Source organism: Thermobia domestica, chromosome 11, assembly GCF_964235325.1.
Source record: "Thermobia domestica chromosome 11, izTheDome1.hap1.1, whole genome shotgun sequence".
NCBI classification, from domain to species: Eukaryota; Metazoa; Arthropoda; class Insecta; order Zygentoma; family Lepismatidae; genus Thermobia; species Thermobia domestica.
Genome location: NC_137464.1, coordinates 179772357 through 179795249, shown reverse-complemented (window position 1 = coordinate 179795249; position 22893 = coordinate 179772357). Strand labels below are relative to the sequence as shown.

General features: G+C 38.0%; 1 protein-coding gene across 2 annotated transcripts in view; it reads right to left on the bottom strand.

Moving 5' to 3' along the window:
- The window catches only part of LOC145664590 (histone H3.3A), a 33701-nt gene extending 11338 nt beyond the window's left edge, over positions 1-22363 (bottom strand). The window contains exon 1 of one of the 2 annotated variants that reach the window (XM_081731387.1): positions 22208-22363. The gene's annotated coding sequence lies outside the window, so the exon portion shown is untranslated. Of the gene's footprint in view, positions 1-22125 lie in introns of both variants that reach the window. The other variant, XM_081731388.1, reaches the window with a different exon arrangement.
- Between the last annotated feature and the right edge of the window lie 530 nt (positions 22364-22893).

Here is a 22893-nt window from a genome sequence, read left to right as displayed (position 1 = left end):
CAAAAAGTGAGCACTAAGAACGAAATTTATTGCCACTGGTTATCACTAATTGTAGGCTTACTAGAACACGCAAACTAAAATGATGTATTAGGACAATCTGCCAGAGAGGAGTAAAAACTTAAAACTATACAAGTACAACATAGTTATAGCTGATTCATCCACAATATCTAATGCACAAATCTCAAAGTCTGGAAACGCTAGGATGTGCCACATCGCGATCACTCGCATCAAAAACTTAAGATTTGTGAAGTGCTTTTAAGACTTGCAAAATAACGTGGGCCCGAATAATAACCTATGTTTCAGGGAACTGCATCAACACAAATTAGGAATAATGCTAATAGGGAAAGCAACTACAAGTAGTAAATATTTGACAGTATAGGAATTTTATACAAAGTTCACCGCTAACATTCGTTCATACGTTAACTCACTAGGCTGGCCCAATATACCTAGTTGTATCAAATACTGAAAGTTTGGAGTGGCACCTTAGACATCCGGAGTAGCACAGTGCTGCCATCTGTGTATGAAGCGGAAGATGCATGTAGTGCGTGTTCATGACATACGTTGATATTGTATTGAGTTCTGATAGTGGGGGGAGATTACGAAAATCGTAGCAGTAATTGCACTAGACGAGGTCGGGAAGACAGCAGGTGAGATTTTCAACCTCCTGAAAACCTTAGAAATCAGCACGAGATTCGTGTATCGCGCCATACAGCGATATACCGAGACGAAGGGCAACTGACCGCGCAAGAGTGGCAGACCACGAATGGTACGAACCCCGCAAGTCCAGAAAGCAGTCTCAGCAAGAATTCGAAGAAATCCTGTCCGAATACAAAATGTGATGGCTGCTGAGATGAACATCAGCAGAAATTTCATGTCTCGTGTGCTCAGGAGTGACCTACATCTACGGGCGTATAAAAGGCGGACTGGTCACTTTCTGAGCCAAACAATGTCGCAGAGGGACCTTAAAGACTGTTGCGGCGTTACGCCAACAATCTGCACAGAAAGATTTTGTTCGCTGACGAAAAGGTGTTCACAATTGAGCAGGCCTACAACGCCCAAAATGATTGTATGCCATGTCATCTACTGCAGTTGCTGAGGCAGCTCCAAGGGTTCAGAGAGCACATTATCCTGCCTCAGTGATGGTTGGGTGGAGTGAGCTATTCAAGCACAACCCAGCTCCATTTTTGCGAACAAGGTGTTAAAACTTCTGCCAAGGTGTACCAGGACAGTGCTAAGACCTATAGTAAAACCACTGATACCACGTTCCCTGGAGAAAGGTGGACCTTCCAGCAGGATTTAGCTCCAGGCCACAAAGCGAAAACCCAGAAGTGGCTGGCACGGAATGTCTCAGACTTCATTTCTACCGCTGATTGGCCTAGCAACCCCGACTAACCCGTTGGACTACAAAATGGGCAGTCCTTCAGGCAAAGGTCTGCCATAAAATGGCATTCATCTGTCGACAGTGAAACAACCCTTGACCCGAGCAGTCACTTTTTCCCCCGGACAGACTTCGTGCCTTCAAGGCATGGGGGAGGGGCAATTCCGAAAAATTAGTGCGTCAGATGTACAACTTAATGTAAAACTAAAATAAATTTCCGTGTGGTTAATACTGTTATTCACATTCAAACTTGTGACAGTATAACTAGGTAGGTGCGCACAACTTCAGTGGCACTGCCAATACCAAGTATGTGCTTATTCTCCAAAATGGCTGGAAAACTAATGAGTAAAACCATGAACAAAACTAGGTTGAGTAGCTACTTCCCAACTACAGTTAGTTTTATAGTCAATCACCACCATCATCAGGAATCACTGCTCGACTCTGGTGGATCTGGCGGATTTTGTTTGGAATTTCTTTTCCGGTAGAACAAGAGTTATCCTTGAAAGCTGGACATAAAAAGACTCTTTCAGGAGGTCTCCCGGAAAGACCAGTACCAGATTTGGTACGAGAAAGTTATTCCTGGTTCCGACGTTACTCGACACCAGTTAAATCGGAAGTAGGTATGAATAGGGTTAAGAACAAGTCAGTGTACCTATGACTGGTCTGGGTAGACAAACTAGTCTGCCCTCTACTGTATGAGTGACGCAGTGACTACCGAACCAACTGAAAATAGGCACGTTCCAACCAATTCTCAGCAAGCATTCATACATTAAAGCTCTACTCAAGTTGTAAGTGTAAAAGTTATGGCAACAATATACGATTATACCTTCAGAACAAACAGCTGCTCACGGATGATGGGAGCTCACTCCCAAACCAGACTATTGGCAGGAGTAGGAGTTAACTTCAGTTTTCCCGAATTAGCGTAACAATCACTTCCTGTTCGTGGAGCTCGTAAAATGCTTATCTATTTTCGCCACACAGATGAAAGTAATTACGCCTCTATCCTAGTGTTCAGCTTACCATCTGAACACCAGGGTGGACAAAAACATTTATTGAAGAAAGAAAAAACCTTTAAACCTAGCTTTTTTTCGTTTAATTTGATCTACGTATTTATATCACATGAACAGAAATAAGAGTTTCGCCTTGGTGTTATGCAACAACCGGGTTTTGCTGGAAGGGGTCAAGCTTAAAGCTAAATCCAAACCGCTTCTCGGCTTACATCCGAGAGGAAATTTCCTCCATTTAACTAAAACGGAACTAATTGGCTACAAATGCGATACGTCTGCTGACTCACTAAGGACTACTTATGTTATACTGATCTTTCCAGGTTAGTTCACTACGACTTGTTAGTACAAAGTTAAAGGAATACAACGACTTAATTTGCATATCAGTGAGAAGTGAATAAAGATACGAACTATTTGAAAAAATGAAATTAGTTTTATGTCCCACGGCTATGCCTTTTAAACTAAAGGAGAGTGATGAGAAATTAGTCCACTTTGGCTCTAACCCATTTATACATAATAGATGCCAAAGTTACTTCTGATATCAATAAATGCCCCTCGTGGGGTTTGTATGACCCCCCCCAAAAAAAGCACAGCATTTCAATGTATTTTATCGATAGTCAACAATAAAACTAAATATTTAGAATTACTTTGATTGCAATTGCATAACCATAATAAACTATTTAAAAACGCTAAAAGAAAGTTGCTTTTGTAATATAATCTGAGTAATGAATGGGGAATTTAGGTCTGAATAGGAATAATATAAGGGAGCGAAACATTATAACCTTTGGCTTCATTGAGTTCATAGGATGAAGATACGTATGGACAGATCCTCTAATAAACATCCTTAATATAAACAGATGGTCAAACGGAAGTTTACTAGAGTACAAACGTATGTTGCCACTTGAAGTATAAACTTAATATTTTGGCCCTAAGCTCAAGCACACTAAAGCACGAAAGATTTTATGAACCTAAAAACTGACTACGTATGGTCTGGTCGCACCATACATTGGCAAGCCAGTGCTCATCGATGCATGAAGTACGTACTGCAAGGCTGGCACAGCGTTGGAAAAAAGAATCCTTCCATTTAAATCAAACAATTAAAACAGGGTTCAGTGGTCTGCTGTTGAACGAAAAGCTGACCAAAAGCACACGAAAAGATCAAAATCTTATGCCCCATTATTCCTTTGTCAATTTCTACATCACTGTTTCATCTTTTTTTGAGCTTCCTCCTTTCTTAGGTTTTCTAAGTATCCTTTGTGGTTACGGTAACCAGATTTAGCAGATGTAAGAAGCTAAGTGGAACCAGTCCTGGCTTATTTCCGAATTTCTTCATCCCAGACATAATTTAACTTGGCATTGAGAGTTCTCAAAGCCATAAAATATTCAAATTCATCACCTACTCTTAAGAACATACAAGAAGTATAATACGAACGAACTACACAAACGTTGAGTGGAGCGTTAACTATTACGAGAAAAAACCGACTTATGATAGAAGAAAATAGAAGGGTTCTCACCTCCGAGATCTTAAGCATCCACCAACCATTCACTGTGCTTTAGTGAAGCTACAGTGACTAAAGCTGGAGCTTTCAGAAGAGTAGCGAGTAACGTTTCTGCCTTTTTGCACTTATTTTTATCTGTTTTCTTAGAAAACTAATTCAAAACAAGTCACACGAAAGTTACCTCCCCCCCAAAAAAACTTAGTGACCAACTTGAAAATAGTTTTTAAAACAGTGACTCGCTAGAGTCCTGAAAGAACATCAAGTTGTTAACTACGGGGGTTTCAAGTTCATATTTTCCAAGCCTGGGTTTCCTGATCATTTCCAATCTTTCTCACCTCTTTATAAAATGCTTACAACTGCTAATCATTCTTTGGTCTACGATCAGTCTCGAACAACCGCTTTTTTCTTTTTCTTCAAAAGTCTTCTGTAAAATATGAAATTAAGTGCATCGTCAATTCTTGGACAAAGCTTTAATCTATGGAACATTGAAAAGCCATCTTTAGAATTTCATATACTGTGCTAATAAACAGCCTTTCTACAGTAATTAAACGTACACAACTGGCTGGAGAGATTAAATTTTGAGCAGTACTATCCCAAACTGGGTTAAGGTATTTGAAACCGGATAAGCTTACTACAGTGCTCGAGAATTATCTTGGCAGTGACGTAGACACTGCTATTGCTCAAATGCAGTCCCACTGGTTAAAACAGACGCTTCGTTCAATTCAACGTCCAATCCCAGGAAAGAGAAAATGCGGGAACAAATACCAACTTAACAGCAAGCAGTGTTCTCTACAACAGGAAAGCGAAAGCAAATGAACAGAAATGGGAGATTAATTTCTGACAAATATACTTGTTATCTTTGTATAACGATAACTGGAGTTCGAGAAGACGTAAATGCTATATTTTTTGCTTTTCAATTTATATAACTTTCATGAAGAATGATTATTTTATATTTGAATTTTATATTATATTATAAGTATGTGGAAAATAATTTTAAATGATAGCCACTTAGTTTTCATTCTGTTCTATCATCATTCAGATTTCAACATGCTACAAACTTCCGTTCTGTTGAAGAGAGACAAACATGCAGTGGACGAAATGGAAAGGGAGGTTTAAAGTTTATTTTAAAGAAAGCCCCATGTTTTTACCTATCACAGTTCTTGAATTAGAGGATATGTGAACGTGTTTCCTGCGCGCGGAAACAGAGCGTGGGGGTTGTGAATGTAGCTTCGAAAATTCTAATATTTACCGATAGGGCACAGGAACAGCGCTTCCAGAAAAAACACCAAAAAAAAAAAAAAAAAAAAGTGAAACGAACTGGAAAGCGCGTGTTTTCTTTGTGTAGGCTATACAGTGTGTAGTGACTGGTAAGAGTTGTGAATCCTTTTGTTTTGTTCTCGTGTTTGAAATTTTGTGTATAAGAATGGGTGATAGTGCCGTAAAGAAAGGCAAGCCGTTGCATAGTGATGCAAGAGACATTGTATTTAATGTTTACAACTTTTTTTGCATCAAACAATAATAAATCTGATAGTGTGCGTGAAGCCTCCCGAGCAACATGTGTCAATGAGAGATCCGTGTGGCGAATTGTGAAAGAGAAAAGTAAATACAGGACAACCCGTCGTGACACCCGGTAAAGCAAGACCAAATACCCAGAAAAGGCAAACAAATTTAGATTCTTTCGACGAAGCAGTAGTTCGTAGAACAATTCACAATATGTATGCTGAAGGCATTGCCGTGACCGTAAATAAATTATTGTATGAACTTAAGAAAAGCATTAACTTCAAGGGTTCTGAGTGGGCATTACGACAAATACTGCGCAAGTTGGGTTTTAGGTTTAAAAAACATTCTATTGGGAATAGAAATCTGCTTCTTGAAAGAAGCGATATTGTCGTTTGGCGACAAATATATACGCGAAGTGAGGAGGTTGCGCGTAAACGAACCTCAAAGACAATTTGTGTACTTGGATGAAAGTTTCGTTCATACGCATCATACTGTACCGAAAGTCTGGTTAGACTCGGAGGGCTGTGGAGGGTTACGAGTTCCGACTGGAAAAGGTTCTCGGTTCATTCTCGTCCATGCCGGTAGTGAAAACGGGTTTGTAGAAGGTGCAAAGCTGTTCTTTTTCTCTAAATCAAGTGCTAGAGATTATCATGGTGACATGAATGGCGATAAATTTTTTTCGTGGTTTCAAGAGCAAATCATTCCAAATTTACCAGAAAACTCAGTGATTATTCTTGACAATGCTCCATTTCACAACAAACAAATTGAAAAAGTTCCAACTTCCAATAGTAGAAAATCAGAAATTTTGTCCTGGTTATCGGCTCATAATGTACCCCATAGTCCGGATTTCTTGAAAGCTGAACTTTATGAATTGAAAAAAAAAAAAAAAAAAAAAAAAAAAAAAAAACCCTCAACATGTAAAATGTTATTGATGAAATTGCAACAAGCAAAGGACATGAAGTAATAAGACTACCGCCATACCATGCTGACCTTAAACCTATTGAATTAATATGGGCAAACGTGAAGAAATACATCGCTGTCAATAACAAAACTTACCAAACAAAGTGTAGAGAAGCTTATTGAAGAAGCTTTTAAACAAGTAACGAAAGAAGACTGGAGGAAGGCTGTTGAAAACTCGAAAATGGGAACAGTTTTACTGGGAAAAGGACTGTCTTATGGATGAACGGATTGACAATTTGTGAGTGTTGGAAGCCATTCAGAATCCGATAGTTCTGTAACAGTGATCGGGAAGACGGGCCTGGAATTTATAGCGACGATTCAGACGACCTCGGTTGCTCACCAATGATAGACTAAAGGTAAGAGCAAATTATTTCTACTTGTATTGTGATTTATTGTGTACATTTTAAAATATTCTGGTAATTGTTAGTGTAATATTTTTTTCTTTGTCATAACAATGCACATACATACTAGAATTATACAAATCAATTGTTATCTAAATTCTGTTTGCTAACAGCATATTACACTGCAGTTTCGACGTGACGTACGAAGCGTTCAGTGAGCTTTCTAAGTACTATTTGTGAGTAGCGTAAGTTGGTAGCCTTGCAACTGAGAGCGCTGACGTCACTGCCAAGATAATTCTCTGGCACTAATTTGATACGGGCTACAACGCTTTCGAAACTCCCACTCCTGAAGGAATATGGACTTTTCTTCCAATGAAATAGACCTTGCCACCGTGCCCCGGTATATTAAAAATCCACATGTAAGGGGAAGCTGAGGCAATTTGTCGATATTAAAACATCACCCTTGTTTTATACTAGACAAAGCTGAAGAGAATATTTCAAACTTGCCACTGCTGTCAATGTTTCCCCAGTACCTCTCTCAAAGTTCCAGTGGCCGAGGCCCTTCCAACAGCTTGAGGACAATTGTCCTATTCAATTATTTCGCGGGCTTAAATGTGCACCGACTTGTTAGCCATACTAAGTAGCTCACGATCTTCACTCGCTAAGACCCGAGGTCATTCACTTTCTCCAAAGCAAATTGAAGGTTTCCTCCGAAAGACGGCAGATGAAGTGTCCCACATTTTCCGGGGGCACATTTAAAATACAAAGGCATTTGACTCGGGGGCCGGGTAGCAATTTCCATTAAAATGAAAATTTAAAGGGAAAGGTGAGGTAAACGTACGCCGAAAATTTGAAACTAATTAGTTAGCACAAACTGGCCTCAGCATTATCTCGACACGGAAATTGCTTCTTACGATTGAGCGGTTATGCGGTAAATTTTTCGCAAACTACACCGACTGCACTATGCAAAGTAAACTTCGCAAAATTGCCATCTACTCTGAGCTGCACATTTTCCACTCCCCTGCCACTGAATTGGCATCTACCTACCTAGAACAATGTTACGGTACACGTACTGAGTAACTCACGTGAGAAACCTTGAAAAAGTAAATTTAGTTCTCAACATCACGTAATAAATTTCACACCTGTTTACCAATGAAGACATTTTAGTTTGTCTCAAAATCGAAACAATTTCGAAAAAAAAAAAAAATAGTGAAATCAATGAATTCAATTTCAATAGCATTCAGTGTAAACAAGTATAAACTATAAAACCAGGCTGGTAAGAAACGAACAGTAGTAAGCGCTACAAAATACAGCGAACAATGCGCGCTACAATTTGAAGAATATACCTTAAATTACTGAGTTGTAAAAATGGTGGATAAATAGAACTTTTGCACTTTGCATAATTCCAAGTAACGCAGTATAACAATTTAATCAAACAAGAATGCATTCTCAAGTAGTCATCCCGAGGGAAGACAAACAATCTGAAATTGTGTCGCAATGTCATTTTGAAACTTCCGAAACTGAAAATTTAACGAAATCTCAAAGAAATGCCCACGTAAGTACTTTACATGGTACGTGTAAAATGTGCGAGTAAATTTAGTTCGTGTGCGGTACTGCATCACAAATGTACTCAAGTTCACATAGGTAATTTTGTTGACTAATATGAGGTACCGGTATTGTAACTCAGTTTTGACTTTTGGTCCCCTTCAACTTCGAATTACTAACTTCGCTATACAACCAAAGTAACCTGTAGGTGCGGAATAGGGATCGGGAAGAAAATAGTCCAGAAAGTATAAGGTGGTTCGCTTCCCGCGCTTGGACCCGCTCGTCACTGGGGGTGTGGTAAGAGTAGCAAATCGCCAACCGTTTACTGCGCTCAGCGAACCACGAGTAACTAAAGCTGGCCACTCCCCATAAACGTCACTACAACTTTTCTCGGGAAGCCAACAGCAAGTGATAATAGCTAATTTTCGTAGAAACTGAATGGCATTTTTTGTATCGCTGCAATTACCGAAAGATGGCCGTAACACTTGCCGACTGCATGAGCGTACTGATACCTGGAGAACTAAGCAGCAGAGTTTCAAATTTTAACCGCAGTAATCCGGAAACCACAAGTCAGCAATGGCACTATCTTCAAGTATTAAATTCAAAAACCCAGATGTAGTTCGACCCAGGACAGGTAGACCAAGCACGGAGGCGAAGCAACAACGGAAACATTCAAAAGTTCCAAGACATGCAATGCAGGCTGCAGAAGTGGTTAAACTCACATGTGCATTATGTCTGAATAAATTACACAAGCTGCAACTTCACCCTTCGCAGGATTTAGGTCTGAAATTTGCCTAACGGCCACAGCAGCTACGAAGTCTCTTGGCAAAGTGTGATGTGGCGTATGGGAAACGCGTTGTGGGTATATTCACCGACGGGATAGTAACATGTGCATAACCAATCAGTTAATTCTTGCCATCATTGCTGTCGGAGTATGCAGTTTCCCACCTCATTATAGTAATTGAATTATCTATCAGCAGTTCCTAATGTGTGGATTGGTTGGCAAAGATACTAGGAATGTCTTCGTTCCCTAACTACTGGCCTATTTATTACCTACTCAGGCAAAGATTAGGGATGTTCGGCACCTGAGAGAATGGATTGTGGATCCATGTTAACATTACAGCAGACATACGAAAAGTTGACTGACCGGGAAATCAATGCATCTGACCAACCGCAATGGGAACATTGAACACCTAACAGTAAATGGTCCTGCAGTTTGACTAACCTCTTGCTGGGGACTAAAAACAGTATTGGTTAGCGCTAGAGCAAAACTGCCATTTCTACGAAAATTTGCTACTGAAATCACATGCTATGCCTTAAGATGCCATCGCGATGTGTGAATATACCCATACATCCCTTTACTTTAGCTATGTTTCTTTGGTTCTATTTTGCAGATTTTATCAGGATATTTCCAATACTGACAACCAATATGAGAGCTTTTTGTTTCTATTCAAGAATTTTCAAACCATTCTGCTTCTACAGTATTAAGTAGCTGAAATACAAGTCATCACATGGATAGGCTTATTACAAACATGAAATATTTCAATCCTCACCCTCCAGGGTGCCCATATTTGAATCTAAAACCCAACTGGACCGAAGTGCTATCTTGAAACAATTCTTTCAAACTACTGCAATTACTGTTTGAAATGCGCATTATACAGCACAAACTGCTTGCAATCAGTTTAGAATAGCAAGTTCAACCAAAATTTTAAGAACTGACCATTATCCCCTCTTCCGCAGTTTCATGAATGCAGAAAAGGAAATGCAAGTACTACAAAAATACACCTTCACAATTTTATATAGCTAGTCTCATATGACTAAGGGAGATACGCAATAGATTTTGAACTCGCTTCAAAGCGCCAGTACGCACAATTCATTTTCCCGTAACGAAGCATTTCCCCCTTCCTCCCAATTTCCTTACATCCAGAAAATTTTACGTGAGTTTTGACTTAAATGGGAAGTGAGTACATATCAATGTGGATTTATTGCACCTTTTGGCGAATGGTAATTGGTGCGATTTCAGTAATGTGCGGTACATTACTATAATAAGAATTTACAGCTACTTAGTTCCTCCGATAGGGTCATTTGTACTGTCACAACTGAGAAGTTTCCGTCGTAACTATTCCAGATACTGCAATGCAACTTCGCACACTCATCACGCTAGCATTTTACGAGCAGAGGCTGCTCCAGTAAGGCAGCAAATTTCAAAAATGACTTCGGAAGTTCCCTACTTTATTTCTTTTCTCGTACATCATACACATTCGCATGACACTATTTGAATGTTTTTTTCTGCTTATCAGCCATGGTACATTGATGAATGAAGTGCTGAAATCTATTTTAAAAAAGAATGGTTAACAGACTTAAGTAGAACTTTTTTATTTTATTTTTATTTCATTTGTTTAAATGTATTTTATGGCTAAAGAACTTCGTAACATGCAATATAAGTCACGCTCAACCAGATACGCACGAATTCGGGCGACTCCCGATCTCTAAATGGGTGGGATTCAAAACCTGGTATTACAAAAAATTTATGAGCATCTAGTCCGATATTGTTCCCCTTTAACACCGTTTAATTTGCATTGAGTACCCAAATTTAGTGTTAATACTTTTAAATTATGTATTTTCCATTTGTAATTAACTGAAAATTTACATCGTATCACTGGTTGGTACTAAATCCTTTACTTTAAGTGTGCCCCAGCTCGTGATGCTGTCAAGCAGTGTCCTATCGAGAGGTCTTGTGACCTAAATCCTTCAATAGTAATGTGTACAAGGTCACCACATTGGAACATTATATCAAGTATTACAGAAAAAGACCTACACAAGCCTCCCAGAAGGACATTGAAAAAGTATACGATAAGTTTGCTTTATAAAAAAGTAGGACAGTGTGGTTCATACAATAAAATATCAAGCTGAAGCACAGAAAAATATGAATGTATTTTTAGAAAAGGTCACCCTTCACGTTAACACCCCTCACCTCAATGGGCAACTATTTGTTATTGAAAATAGTAAAAACACTAAAAAATACAGCTCCAATATTGTTCGAATTCAGAACACATTCGCATTACCTCAGAAGACAAATGGTTACTCTTATTTACAGGATTTTTTTACATGTCGTTAATCGTATATAATTTTGAATACGTAAATTCAATTTATGCACGTAAAAGTATTAACTGTTTCTCTATCCTAGTTTTTATTTACAGATGAACTATTTTGACATTTTTTACCTCAAATCTTTAACGAAGAAAGCTTAACATTTCTCTAATAAAATATTTGAATCTAAGCATCGAATTATTTGATCAACGTATTTCCCTCTGAAATAAGTATTGCAATAGAATTTCATTCATCACAGCTCTGCAAATTATACACATTTGTAACAAGTGTTATACAACAAATTTCAGGACACTTCCAGTTCATAAATCATTTCCAGGATTTACCAATTTTTCTGTTTTCATGACTTTTCCAGGGAGTTTCCACGACACTTAATCCCAAGTTTTCCAGGACGCATGGGAACCCTGCATATGTACAGCAGTATCAGAAGGCGATGGCATATGTTGGTGAACACCAACACACCTCAATGCCTAGCCAGTAGTGCTGCACACTGCTGAAATAAAATGCTCGCTTCCGTTATAAGAAACTGAAGAAATGGCAAGGTTCTCCAGCTAAGCTTCACTGGGGAAGAATAAGCACATAGGAAACAAAGGAAAAAGTGACATGAGATAATAGGAAAAGCAAATTTTAAGTGAGGGTTAGTAACTACCCCTCAGAAAAAATGCTAAGACATTCAACATATTGCTAATGTGTAGCAATTTAAATCATTATTGAAACGGCCCTTGGCTTATACTTTTAATAATTCAATCACTGAAAAATATTAGAAATAAAGGAAAAGATTAAAATATAGGACAGGACAAATACATAAATTTCTAAAATATAGGAAAAAATAGGAAAATAGGACAGTTGGGAGCCCTGTCTATATATACGAAAAGCAAAACAAATTACCTCGACTACTTAACCAAATTTGATATTTGGCAGTATATCGAAGTAATCTAACAAAGTTATATTGATTTAATGCCATGCTACGTATGACTGCCTTTTCCGCGATCTAGAATTTAACACAGGATAGTAGTTGTGTTCCGCACGGCATACGTGGACGAAAACACTTAGCAACTAACGTACCGTAAATACGCGCGTAATTTTCGCCCTCGCATAATTTTCGCATCCCAATTTTAAAGGGCATTTTCTGTATATTTTCCTCGCGTAATTTGCGCACGCGAGGATTTGACAGTGATTTGTAAGGTAAGAAACCACACGACTTCTTAATTTTTTAATGTTATTTTTCTACAAATTTAGAATTAGTTGTTTGTCAATTCTTGCTACAAAGAAAATGTGTACCAGTATTTTCGTGTTATTTTGACTGAGGAAAAAATTGATGTTCACTGATACGGCTAATTTTTTTCCCGCGCATAATTTACGCACCCTTGTTTCACAATTTTCCTTAAAAAAAAAAAAAAAATGCGAAAATTACGCGAGTAAATACGGTAACTGCTCAAAATGAATGATGCAATGATTTTGAACTGAAAATCCGAGCATGAGAGACCGAGAAAACTACCACAACACTGAACTACAAAGACTCTCACGGTATGAAACTGAACCAGTTTGCTGCAGGACCGGTGGAGGTTACTTTCAAGTTATTAAAAGTAAACTACGGAGGGTGTAACAAAATTCACACAGAAAAAGCAGGAGTGAAAATTACGTACAACACGAGTACTACTGAACCTTTACAATATTGCACTGCCTTATCCATTTTAAGTATTCTATGGTCTTCACTCGCCACGACCAAACTACTGAATGAAATTGCTAACATAACCTGTCATTTACTTTCTCCCTAAAAGTAAACAAAGTTTACACCGTAAGAGCGGTGGGGTAAAGGCATGTCCACATTTTCCGAGGGCACACTTGAAAGGTAATATACCAGTACATTCAGTCAGAAACATTAAGGTTGAAGCTATCATTTCTTATACCTGGAACCTATACTTAATAGTTGGACTGTATGAAATTTGAACGTAGGCACATTGCTTTTCTTATTACAGTTGAACACAATTTGAGTGCGAATCAAACTGGTTCTGCATGATTCCCAAACACTCAACAGTATTCTGCTCTGAAGAGTGATAAATACATATTTAACCCTAATAACATACTGACCTATTGAGGTAAATTTTAGACTCAAGCAGGTACTGCTTCATTGCTATTTATAGTAAGATCATGGTTCAAAGCTCTTAATGGAGCAACCTTTCCAAAAGGTATCCCTCGCTTGTCCATATACAAATAGAAATGAAATTTTAGGCAGGCAAAATGAAATTTTCCGATAAAATCCCTTTTCCGAAAAAGTCCCTCGGCCCAGGCCTGGGTTGACTTAGGAATTTCAAAATCACAGAATAAAAAATACGTAGTTAGGTACACAATATGTGCAAAATTTCGATGTGAAATCTTGGAAACCATTTGTCCTTGAAAATCATGGTCCGTACATCATCCTCTGGAATAAAGCCCATACACCAAAAACCGGAAATCAGAGAAAAATTGTTTTCCGAAAGGAAAAAACAAGCTTTTGGGCCCCTCGGTCTCAGGTTGACGCAGATATCCCAAATTCGACAATTTACACAATGCGTATGCGAAATTTCAACATCTTGAAAGCTAAGTGAGGGGAAAATTAAAAAAAAAGTCGAGAAAATGATTGCTCGCCTTCCTCCCGCCACCATTTGGCGCCACATTGACCATCTGGTTCCAAAACTCATCTGAGGCACTCTGGTTCATGCCACTATCACAAAACTTTAAATGCCTGTTATGCCTAAATAAGCGGGGAAAGACAACACTTAATACGGAAACTTACATTGGATCGCATAAGGGTTAGAGCCAATTGACAAACACTAATTGTCTGACCTCATTAAGTATTTTGAAAGATTTCCGGATGTGGGCCTTAGCAAAAAACTAGTTATTGTGCGACGATTTCAACCACAGATCATGAGTATTCATTTTGCAGCAGGAAAGTGAGGATACTACTGAGCAGCATCAAAATTTAATAGTGCAATAACGCAAGAATTTTCGAACAATCTAGGTAAAAGACCTTCAGTTTCTGCTCATTAGCCACATACAACTGCGAGCGTCGAAAGGGGAATTTAGAATTCAGATTTAGCCCTAAAACCTGCTTAACTGAATTTAATCACGTGTTTGAAGCCTTTCCCTCCTAAGAAACATCAAGCAATTTGGAAGAACTACCAACCTTTGCGGCGCTGAAAATACGCGTGCCCAGCAATATGTCCAAGACTACACCAAACTATATCAACGTAGGTTCGCAGGTAAGAAAAGTTAAAAAATATATTGTTCGGTTTTGCACTTGCAGGTTTTTGAGGTTATCACTGGAATGACAAGCTTACCACTACCTCTTCACAAATTTGGAAAGATTTTCCCCATAGTGTCAATTTTAGTTGGGTGCCCCTACTGGAGTCTCAGGGTCAGGTATCTGCACAAAAGATAGCAAGAAAAATTGCACCAGGCCAGAACTGCTACGCAAATTCACTACTGTATATAGATATGAAGACTTTTTCCGGCCAAAACTTGAGATTCAGAGCAACAGCGGTCAAGTTTCCGCATGTATTAGACCTGTCAAGTGTAAGTCTTCTAACTAAATATACGGGAATACCAGTCAACCTTTATTTGTAGCAGTGATTACAAAGTAAGTCAGCAACTAGAAAAACGAGTTTTCAAGCTCCCCCTCTAACTACAATTAGATTATGTACACTCATAACCAAAATTACTGTCGCATGTCTATATGTTGTTGTAGGAATATAATTTGATAACTAATTCGCCTGGTATTTATGTTTGTATGTGCATATTTGGCAGACATGTGGCAAATTTATCAGTAGAACAGTAAAAAATAAAACTAAAAAAAACTTTCTTGTCCATTTAGCAACATTTTGTTTTACTCATTCTAATCCTGGTATTTAATTCTTTTCCTATGAAATTTACCACAAATATACATTTCCCAATTCTACACAGTATCAGTTTAAAAGTACCCTGCAAAATCATTATCAAATTATATTCTAACAAGACAGTTATAGATACACGACAATCATTTTGGACATGAGCGTACCTGACCGTTTCTACCGATCTTACAGCGTAATGCTTAACGACTACTGTTAATTTTAACTCGTCAAATTTCAATATCGAATGAATTAAGTTTATTATACGCCGAAATCATGTCTATGCACTAGTGTTCATTTATTGTATTATGTATAATGAAATTCATTTCATTTAATTAATGTTTAAAACCGAACTTATTAATTTGGCGACCCTAGATTTAATTTAGGCTAAAGGCGAATGAAAACTCGAATGTGTGAACTTCGCTTTTACATGCGATCAACGGGAAGGGCTCCACGGGTTAATGTGTCCAATCATTTGCTGAACCATTGTTGCAATCTCCGTATCCAACTTTGCTACATTAATGTTCTAACTTATAAGGAACTGTATACAAGTCTACGAAAATTACGAAAAATCTTTAGGCTAACGTTTCGCAGATTGTGGCCCAGGATACAATGGATCTTCAACGTTGTATTATTAACCATTTTAGTGTACTTTTCAATAGCTTAATTTCGTAAGTTTCATTCTCACTTTTCTACCAATTAGTAACGTATGCAAATTACGCACTATCCAAATTACTAAAAATGAATGCTTACAGTATTATTTAGGTATATTGTAAGGGTGATCCCTACTAAAACATGACCCTCGGATATTAAAGACCAAAGTATTAAAAATAAACCTTGGTTTGAACTTTTTTCTTTAGTTTGCTCTAGGTATTTATATAATATGGAAGAAATAAGTTTCGCCTTGGTGTTATTACGGCAACAACCAGGTTATGCTGGAAGAGGTCAAGCTTAAAGCTGAATCCAAACCACTTCTCTGCTTACATCCAAGAGAAATTGTCCTTTGAACTAAACCGGACTTTGGTCACAAATGCGATGTCTGCAGATTCACTCACGAAGGAATCCTGGTAATACGTTGTACTGATTTTACGTATTTAATACAGAAACCATTATACAGAATTAAATCTACAATTTCAAAATATTGCAGGGTACAAAGCTAATTTAGTCGAAGTTAGTTCAGGACTTATTAGGCCACGTTAAATAAGACAATTTGCACATCAGTAAGAAAAGTGAATATACAAACCTCCCACGAGTCATTAAGATCAGAAGTATCTTTGGTATCTATGTATGAATGGGTCAGAGCCAAAGTGGACTCACTCCTAATTCGTATCTATTCACTTTCTTACAGATATGCAAATTCAAGTCTTTCCACTTCAACTTGGATCAATAAAAGTTAGTGAATCCCATAGCAGAACATGCCGCGATGTGATTGCAGAAAATCTGCCGCGCCTGTGCATTTTTTTTTTTTTTTTTCCGTCGGGTAAAGCATAATTGAATAAAGTTGCAGTAACATTTCAGAGAAATACTCTGTTGCAGATAAGCTAATGTTTTGTTTGAGTATACCATTGAATCCATATGTGAAAGTTCGGGTTCAGTGGATACTAATATGATGGAGAAAAGACCACCAACAAAGGATGGATTTAGTGATACTGTAACAACAGACCAGCTTACGTACATTATCCTAAGTGGATCCCCATCAGGAGATATATATATATATTTTAAATCTGCTTTTAGCAAAACTTTCAAAAAATATGACTTCACAGGTTGTAAGTCGAACTGGTAAAAAAAAACTGTTTACATTACTTTATGTAGCACTAATAACTTATTTTGGAATTCCTGAAGAAAATTTGACTTACAAAAGCCATCGCAGAAAGACAAATGTTCCATCGGGGTAATGAACAAACTTCGACTAAATTAGTTCTGCACACTGCAGTATTTTGGAAGTGTTCATATGTAGTTTTGTATGTGTTTCACTTGGGCAACTATGTCCTCAACTGACTACAATTATATAAATCCTCCGTGGTCGCAATTTTTTGACACGGAAGTCACACTGGGGTCCACCGGACCCCAGTGAAATTATTAGTTCTAACGTTTTTTCCCAGTTTTCACAAACCTTTCTCATCCATGAAAATCCAATTGACAACGCTGCCTTTGTTATGGTTGGTACAAGGCCTATCACAGAATACAAAATATATAAACTGCCTTGAGTCCATTGGGTCTGATTTCAGTGTCAAAAAATAAGTGATCACGGAAGGTTGTTTTAAATCTTTTTTTTATTCATTTTTTTCTATTTATGTGAGACGCAGCGCGTACCAGCTATAGACAGTTTTACCAATTGAATTTAAAATGGACGAGATTTCAAAAAAACAGGAAATCATAAAAGAAATTTCTCTGGGGTCTGTTCGAGGGTTAAATGTGTAAAGATGAGTATACATCGGGACAGCTTTAAAGTGCTCTTTCCCCAACCACTGCTTCTTTCCACCCTCACAATCCTCGGTTAGTCCTCGCGAGCGATTAAGCTATCACTGCTCTCATTGTTGCCGTACCTCCGATCCACTTGTGTAGTTAAAGTCCGGCAAAATAAGGAGAAAGCTTTCCTTCCTAATCTGTTAATTTTTTTTTTTTTTAAATCAACTAGGAAAAAGGAATTGAGGCAACATTGGTTTTTAGCCAGAAGAAATCATAAATCTCTACCACGTGTCGCGGAGACTAGTTAGCGGAAGCTTTAGAGGGGTGGACAGGGCTTTCAGAATTCCTGGAAAAAGAGCCCTCTCTTTCTGTCCCAATGTATACAACGTATTTATCAAGAGTCCTTCGTGAGTCGGCCGACTTATTGCATTTTTGGCCAATTAGTCCGGGAATGTTCTGGAACACAGGCTTCCCATATAGGTTAGTACCTAGGCTTGTTCCTTTCAGTACCAAAGTAATATTCAATTCAAATAGTATTGCTGAGCGAGCGTTAGCGAGTAAATGCGGGTTAGAACACCGCAGTCACGTTTTCGGTCCTTATTACAGCTAAATGGTAAGGGGGACCTGTATTCTAGAACCTTGCCAATTAGTCCGTTTCGAGTTCAAATTAAGGACAATTTCTGATGTCAGCCGAGAAAAGGTTTGGATTCCGCTTTAGCGAACGTAAACTCTTCCAGCATAACCCGGATATTGCATAATAACACCAAAGCGAAAAACTTATTTCTGGCCATACGTGATAATACATAAAGCAAATTATTTAAACCACAACATGTTTGGCTTTTACAATAAAAACCATGATTTTGCCAACCCTTTTATGTGTGACATTAGGTAAATACACAGCCAATAAGACTCAAGGTACTTCCTTCTCTTCGGAAGCTGTTTCTTTATAATACTAATAATAAAAAAGAGTATTATATGGCAGTTTTAAACCCACTGTCAACTAATCTAGCATGTGTATGAAACAACAATGAAGGGAAAACCAATGTAAATACGGAAACTAAAGAAAGGAGAATCTGCATCGGCACCATTCTATGGATGCATAAGTTTGTATAATTTTGAAATGCCACTCCACAATAGCACTGAATAAAAATATACTGGGACCTTGCTTCATGTGTACGAGAAATACGAGGTCGAATGTACAACACGCTCCAGCGGGGCACCAATAAGCAGGACCGCCTTAAAAGTACATAGTAGTGTAGAGTAAGAGTAGGGCTAGGAACGGGGTAGCTTAAGGATCATTTTTTCGCAAGTTTTTCACTATTTTCATAAAATTAGTTGTGCAATTTCTCGTTTGAGTATACCAGCTGGAGCGGGCATTACAAAGCTAACCCGAAATACGAAATGCAAAGTATACTCATTACCACTTGAAAGCCAAAGAAAGATTGAGTGTTATACGAAGGGGGTGTGCAAATTGATCGTAATATCGATTATGCTACACTCAAGCACGCATGCGACAAAATTGTTTACCCACTACCCTGGTTTATGCATATACCCACCGTCGCTGACGCACCTCCCTCACTAACGTCTGCCCCCCTACTTCGACTTGTTAGGCTTAATCGTGCATTGGCACCTACCACTTTTAGTTATTTCGCGTTTTACACACTAAGCTGTGTGAACAAGCTGTCGTTACATTCAGCTCTCAACTGTCATCGTAGTAAAAAGAGTGCACTTCCTATGATTCGTATTTCATGAATACAAGTATTCCCTTGTGTGGCAGTCTTGTACAGGCCAGTATTTCCGTATTTGTTCTGGAATTTGATGTCTCAGGAACATTTATCTGATAGGGGGACTCCATTCTCCCCTCTAAAAGTTGGAAACACTAACATTATTTTGCTCTAGCTGGTTTGAAACAAAACTTCATTTCTAAATAGTCGCAGTATGCAAGTTGGAAGGTAGTGATTTTGCGTGGAAATACAACAGATTTAACATATCAGGTGAAGAAAGCATGAAAAATATTTGTGAACAAACTTTCTCCGTTAATATTACTAATCTAGTCTCCCTTCCTCCTCCCCCCACACAAAATGAGCGCACCTAAAATTTTGCCCCATAGCATATTTTTATATCGGAAGTTTCCGCTTTACATTTCTGATTACTCCATTACAGCAGCATATACATCCTACGTTAGTAGGCAGTACATTTGAACCTGTCATATGATCTATTGCTCGTTTACCTATAGTATCAATTCGCAAACTCAATCCAGAACCCAATTATCCTTCCTGATTAACCACCCTTCACTGACCGCTTTGCCACCACTTATACACGATATCTGATTCTGTTCATTAAAGTGATGTGTCACTTGACACTTTTAAGGTGGAATGAATTAGTAGTTTAGAAAATTAGAATAAGATTTCAGTTATGTCCGGCAAGCTCTGACCCAAGTCAATATTTGAATTTTGCCTACAAGGAATTCAGATCCCTTAAAACACGAATACCTCTCGTAACAATTATTAAAGTTAAGAGGGGAATCTTAATACGCTACAAATTAAATCTACCCAATATAGGAAAGCAACGTTTAACACTGTTCCACATTGGACAGGTTATATTGCAACGATCACGGATTTTCAAATCTTACACGTAATATTCAGGGCAGTACCGTTGAAATTCCCAGAAAGAAGTCATTTGACTGCGTAGCATTTACATAAATGCGTGGATCCCTTCCACCTACTGGGCAAGGTTCTAGAACAGGTCCCCCTTCACATTTAGCTCTAATCAAGACAAAACTTGCCCTGCGGAGCTCAAACTCCTTTACTCGCTAACGCTCACTCGGCACTACTATATGAATTTAATATTAACCTGATACAGAAAGGAACCAACCTAGCTACTAACGTATATGGGGGGGAACCAGTGTTCTAGAACCTTCCCCAGCTACTGTTCCAACAACGAAAGCTTACCCTGTCTTTTGTAATGCCTTCCCTCTAAAAGCACAAAAATTAAAGCTACGACCGACCGCAGAACTTTACTACATAGTTTAGAACTTTTAAAATTAGGATCTTTCAACCTGAAGCAACCAAATATACAATATGGTTCCAGGATGATAGTTGAAGGATCCAGCTTGGTTTATTTATCCAAGTGCAATACTTAAAAGTACACAGTAATACCGAGCGAGCAAATGCGGGCTAGTAGCCAGTTTAATTTCATTAATACAGTTCATTGGGTAATAATGAACCCTGCCCAAGGAGAAATCCCAAAGCCTAAAATTTCCGAATTATGGACCCAAATTCATGTTAGATTCAAATCCCTATCTTGAAATTAACCATATTTTAGTTCACTAAAATCTAGTTATATCTAGAAAAATTTTCGGCGCCCAAAAACCATCTTTCAGCGGAAACGCATTTTTCCGAATCTCAGGACTGACAAGTACGTGAGGTATGTAAAACCTCATTCTGATAATGCCGTATAAAACCATGAATCCATAATTTAAACTGAGCAGGGTTCAAAAAGTTGCGAGTGAAAAATGAGCACACAATGGAACTATGACATTCTAGCCATTGTGCTGCAAAGTAACTTAGGTAAAGCATGTCAAACAATACGTTAGCTCAGGATAAGATACTGCAGATTAGGTTGGGTTGTGTTGTTTCGGTTAGGTTCAATATTCCTGGACCTATCCTATTGTGCCATCTACAATCACAAACTTTACCAATGTCACACCTGTAGAACTGAAGCACTACGAAATGCCATCTGTCCCTCTCCCCCGCCTAAATTCGTCAGCCATCCTAAGACAGCTTTTACATGCAAGTACAACTTAAAACCCATTGTTTAAGTGATCAACGCTAATCTTTGTATTTTCCGTCAACCTTCTCTGAAAAGTATATATATAAAAATAATAATAAAAAAAAAAAAAACTTGACATTCAGACTTTTCAGTGTCAACTACATTCTCATGGAATTTTATATACTAATTGCGCTGACATTGATGACATACCAAAATTAAAACGTTTAAGGCTAAATATAGTACATGGAACATTATTGTATTTAAGCTACAATAAAATTATTCGCTTATATTTTAAGGATTTACGAAGACATACGTCCTTCTAGAATAATCCAAAGAATTCATGCTGGAACACCTACAGATCCAATTCTTCCCGTGAAAAACTGCGAAAAAATTCAGAAAGCAATCGAACCAGGTATTAAAGAAATTAGTAACTACTTATATAATATTTTCCCTTCAAAACAACACAACACAACACCACTTCCGAGACACTTGCACGAAATGTGTCAACCGTAAAAGATTGCACCAAACACTAACACTGCAACAATTTTGTAATCACAGTACCAGTATCCCGAAACTAACCAAGAGACACAATTAACAGTTCACTATTTATGAAAGATTCATCCACAACACTTGCTTCAGAAAATAGAAAGTACCAAATCCAAAATGGCTGACAAGGCGGTAAACAAAGATTACTGCCCGTCACTCGTACACTACACTCACGATTAGATTGACAAAATCACTTACTCAAATCAACTTAAAAATTGATGTAACCGATACTTAATATGCACTTAGAAGGTCGGCACGTGTTCCTAGTCGAATTTCTTACCAATTTAACACCACGCGTCTACTTCCTCTTGATCGGAACTGCTTCAGCTTCTATCGTTTTTGGAGGTAAAACAAACCGCTAAACTCCCATTCCAGCACACTAACCGACGCTCGCATGCTAGAACTTCCTATTGGAGTGACGTCATTCTGTGTCTTTTCTGATTGGATAAAATAAGAAACCAGCTCATTGGCTATTGTTCCGAAACACTGTGTGCTTTATTGGCTAAAATAAAATCTATTCCTATTGGTTCATACTTGATCGTCATCATCATTGATGACATGAAAAATTTTTAAAAAAAGTGAACCGTCATTGATTGACACTCAGGATACAACTTATGCATTACCCGTGATTCATCCATCTTCTCTAATGTTATATCTGTAATGAATTCTTTTATTAAATTTCTTATCTGGTTCCTGGAAGCGCGCAAGTTTTGTTCTTTTGAATGATAAGTGTTGTTCTATGTGGCATATTCTTCCACGAACGCTATTTTGAATGCAACAACCCTTCTTTTCATCCAATTCGAGTGCCCGACTGCCCGGAAAACTGGAATTAGTGTGGTGCAATAAACTTGATTTTACTTCTGGTCGGGGATCCATTTACTAAGGTGCCATCCCTATATTGTAATGTCTCCTCAAAACAATATTTATTTATTTATTTATTTATTTATTTATTTATTTATTTATTTA